General features: G+C 40.8%; 1 pseudogene; it reads left to right on the top strand.

The window, feature by feature from the left end:
* The first annotated feature begins 1023 nt into the window (after positions 1 to 1023).
* Positions 1024 to 1965, top strand: LOC150059592 (small ribosomal subunit protein eS1-like; annotated as a pseudogene).
* Positions 1966 to 4833: the final 2868 nt, after the last annotated feature.

Genomic DNA, 4833 nt, shown 5'->3' with positions numbered 1-4833 from the left:
AAGACACAGAGAAGAATGTCTACCCTTTAAGAGTTACTCAGTGAACATCCAACCTACCACGCTTACTCTCTCTTGTACAGAAGCTCTCTGTTGCTTGCTTGATTTCTTTTTTTTCTCCCTCCTCCTTCCTCCTCCTCCCTCCTCCTCCTCCCCCCTCCTCCCCCCCTCCTCCTCCTCCTCCTCCTCCTCTTCCTCCTCCTCCTCCTCCTCCTCCTCCTCCTCCTCCTCCTCCTCCTCCTCCTCCTCCTCCTCCTCCTCCTTCTTCTTCTTCTTCTTCTTCTTCTTCTTCTTCTTTGTCTTGGGATTTGAACTCAGGGCCTGAGCACTGTCCTTAAGCTTCTTTGTGATCAAGACTAGTGCTCTACCATTTGAGTCAAAGCACCACTTCTGGCTTTTTCTGAGTAGTTTATTGGAGATAACAGTCTCATGGACTTTACTGCCCAGGTTGGCTTTGAATGGTGATCCTTAGACCTCAGCCTTATGAGTAGCTAAGATTCCAAGCGAGAGCCACTGCCCACCTGGCTCCTTGAATTTTGGTATGTTAGTTTTCTTTCATCTGACAGGGATTCAGATCTCCTGAAAAAATTAAAGGGAGGAGAGTAAAGGCTCATTTGAGGGAAAGTTATGTTGGAAACAGACTTGGAAATAAGGAAAAACAAACTATCATGGAGTGTTTAAAGAGTGTCCCTAATAGTAATAAAACAAAAGAGTATCTTTCTTTCTTCTCTCTTTCTCTCTTCACTCCTTTCTCTCTTCACTCCTTCCTTTCTTTCTTTCTTTCTTTCTTTCTTTCTTTCTTTCTTTCTTTCTTTCTTTCTTTCTTTCTTTCTTTCTTTTTCACTTTTTATCTATCCATACTGGGGATTGGACTAAGTACCTCACACCTTGTCTGGCTTTTTTTTTTTAACATACAGTTAGGATTTTATTTGCAATAATACAATGCTAATTTTTTTAATCAATATGACTTTTATAATCTATTAAGTAGAAATAATAGTAATTCCTTTTGGCTCTCTGACCAGCACCATGGTGGTCGGCAAGAACAAGCGCCTTATGAAAGGCGGCAAAAAAAGGATCCAAGAAGAAAGTTGACCCATTTTCTAAGAAAGATTGGTATGATGTGAAAGCCGCAGCCATGTTCAATATCAGAAATATTGGGAAAACGGGGGGAGGGTAATGGGGACCAAGACATATGGAAGGGTATCAATGTATGTGAATTAATGCACCTTCTATCTGGCAAATATCATGTAACCCTTTTATTAAATACAATAAAAATATTTAAAAAAGAAATATTGGGAAAACACTAGCCACGAGGACTCAAGGAATCAAAATCGTATCCGATGGCCTCAAGGGTTGGGTTGAAGTGAGCCTTGCTGATCTGCAGAATGATGAAGCTGCATTTAGAAAATTCAAGCTAATTACTGATGACCTTCAGGGGAAGAACTGCCTGACCAACTTCCATGGCATGGATCTCACCCGAGACAAAATGTGCTCCATGGTCAAAAAGTGGCAGACCATGATTGAAGTCTTGATGTCAAGACTACAGACGGTTATTTGCTCTGTCTGTTCTGTGTTGGTTTTACTAAAAAACGCAACAGTCAGATCCTCAAGACCTCGTATGCTCAGCATCCGCAGATCCGCCAAAGCCCGAAGAAGATGATGGAAATCATGACCCGAGAAGTGCAGACCAATGACTTGAAAGAAGTGGTTAATAAGTTGATTCCAGACAGCATCGGGAAAGACATAGAAAAAGGCGTGCCAGTCTGTTTATCCACTTCATGATGTCTTCATGTGGAAAGTGAAAATGCTCAACAAGCTCAAGTTTGAATTGGGAAAAACTCATGGAGCTTCATGGTGAAGGTGGTAGTTCTGGAAAAGCTACTGGGGATGAGACCGGTGCTAAAGTCGAGCGAGCTGATGGATACGAATCACCAGTCCAAGAATCTGTTTAAAATTCAGAGTTTTAGTAATGACAAATTAAGGCCTATTTGTGAAAAAAGAAAAGAAATAATAGTACTTTTCTGGTTTGATTAAAATCAATTTCATTTCAGTAATTCTGTTATTTACAGAAACTGTAGAGTCCAGTGGTAAAGGCCTTCTCTTTTAAATTTTTTTTCTTAAAACTTACCTTTAAATAGTTTTATCTGTAGGGACTGGGAATTTGGCTTAGTGGTCAAGTGCTTGCCTAGCATGCACTAAGTTCTGGGTTCGAGGCCTCCCCATACATAGAAAAAGCTTCAAGTGGTGCTTTGGCTCAAGTGGTAGAACTCTAGCCTTGAGAAAGCTCAAGGATGCTCTACCACTTAAGCCACACCTCTGATTCCAGATCTTTGGCAGGTAATTGGAGATAAAAGCCTCACAGTGTTTTCTATCTGGGCTGGCATCGAACTGGAATCCTTAGCTCCTAGCTTTTTGTGTAGGATATTGTCTAGCTCATTGCTATCCCATTCAGTTGTTGCCACTGACTTTTCCACAGTTTGGATACAATATTTAATTAAATGCTCAGCATTCGTATGAAATCATCTATGGAGAAACCACTTCTATCCTCAGCAGATTACCCAGAAATACAGTCAGCCACAGCAACATGTCCTTGTGAACACAGCACCTGAGCCCTGATCGTAATGTCACTTTAGTGTGTGTACAGAGCTGGGCGCTTTATTTTACTTCACAAGGCAAGCAGTAATTTGGGTACAATATTGTATTTATAAAGATTTCTAAGTTGTGCTGGTTTCCACTGCTTGACCTATTTTGTCACTCATGCATTATGTAATGCAGAAAGCCTCATGCATACAGAAGACTCATTAATGCACGTCTATTGTTATATATGTGCAGAATATCTACATAAAATGCACATATGCACCAAACACATATATGTGCATGCATGTGTATATATGTACACACACATATATATATATGCATATACATACAGGCGTGTTTGGTGTCAAGGCAGTTTTTTCTGGAGGACAAGACAATTTGAATTTCTTCAATTATTTATGCATTCTGATATAGTATCATAGTCAGATAGCTTTAAGAAACTACTTTCTAAATTGAGAGTTCTTCAGGGAAAAGAGCATTAGGTTTAAAATCTAAGAAGAAAAAAGAAGCTAATTATATAAAACAAACATAGTAAAATGTCTTTTATCAGCACCTTGCTAGTCCTAAGTACTCTGAAAACTTGCTTCGTTCAGGCTACTAGTATATTAGTGTACTAACAACCTAGGGCTAGACATAACTAGTAAAAGAGCCTAATTCATAATTCACAGTAGTTGTATGTATTGACCTAACCTAACGATGTAATGTGCTCGCTCAGATCTAAAAAGAATAAGACATGTTTTCCTGAGGAATTAAAATCCATCCACTTGCCTGTTGTTGCTGATCTTTTATTGTGACACCTTTTTATTTAATTTTTATTTATTGTCAGGGTGGTGTCCAGAAGGTGTACAGTAAGGTAATGAATTCATTCTTGTAGAGCAATGTTACCCCGTCCTGTGTTTTTTTTTTTTCCCAGTTCTCTCCCCCCAAATCCCTCCCCTCCTCCCCAAGTTGTACAGGTCATTTCTGACATAGTGTCTTGTGAGTATTGCTATGACATTGGTTTGCCCTTTGTCCTTCATCTCACCATTTTGTGATTCCCCTTCCTTTCTCCAAATCACATAAATGTCTATACAAGACACAGGGTACCAAAATCAAATACAGTGACAACAGGGGATAAACTAAACGGGGAAGTTAGGAAGGAAGGAAGGAAGGAAGGAAGGAAGGAAGGAAGGAAGGAAGGAAGGAAGGAAGGAAGGAAGGAAGGAAGGAAGGAAAGAAGGAAGGAAAGAAGGGAGGGAGGGAGGGAGGGAGGGAGGGAGGCAGGGAAGGAGGGAGGGAGGGAGGAAGGGAGGAAGGAAGGAAGGAAGGAAGGAAGGAAGGAAGGAAGGAAGGAAGGAAGAAAAATCAGAGTGCATTAAATACAGCAACAGTACATATGTATTAAAGGCTTCCTCTGAGCTAGGTCCTGTGGTACATGGGGTATTGTGTAAGTTAACCTTGTCCTTTTTTGTTAGGAGTGCATTTTAGTGAGGGAGGTGGAAGAATAAATGATTACCTAACAATCCAGGATGATATCCCCTAGTAATGAGTGACATTAAGATAACGAAATGAGGCGACTGTAGGGACAGGGATGATGGGAGACTTTGTGTTGGAGTCTAGGTCTGTGTGGAAAAGAGAAACCGCTTGGGAAGGAGGCCTGTGAACTGGAGAGCATTCCAGGCAATGAAGTGGTAAATGAAAGGCCTGGGGCAAGAGACCTCTTGGGAAGACATCAAAATCTGAGTGAGGAGTGGGGTTCTGATTGGGGAAGCAACTCCGTCCAGAATGGCTTACCTGGTAGAGACTGAGGATAGAGAGAAGGGAAAGAGTTCAGCTTTATCTTGTAGTAAGCTTTATGTCTCAACTTCTGAGACATTTAAATAGCCATTGGCCTAGTTCGTTTGTTTGTTAATTTGTGCCAGTGAATGCATGGCCTCACATTCTCGATTGACTTTTTTTCTTTTGCTCAAAACTAGTGCTGTACCATTTGAACCACAGTCCCATTTTCAGCTATTTTTTTTTTTTTTTTTTTTTTTTTGCCAGTCCGGGGCTTAGGCTCAGAGCCCAAGCACTGTCCTTGGGTTTTCTCTAGGCTACCACTTGAGCCACAGCACCATTTCTAGCTTTTTATTTTTTTTTTTTATGTATGTGGTACCAAGGAATCGAACCTGGGTCTCTGTGCATACTAGGCAAGCACTCTACCACTAGGCCAAACTCCAGCTATTTTGAGGACTTATTGGACATAAAGATCTCACAGACTTT

This window comes from Megascapheus bottae, chromosome 8 (assembly GCF_031878675.1).
Source record: "Megascapheus bottae isolate mThoBot1 chromosome 8, mThoBot2.hap1, whole genome shotgun sequence".
Taxonomy (NCBI): Eukaryota; Metazoa; Chordata; class Mammalia; order Rodentia; family Geomyidae; genus Megascapheus; species Megascapheus bottae.
This window is presented reverse-complemented; position numbering and strand designations above follow the sequence as displayed.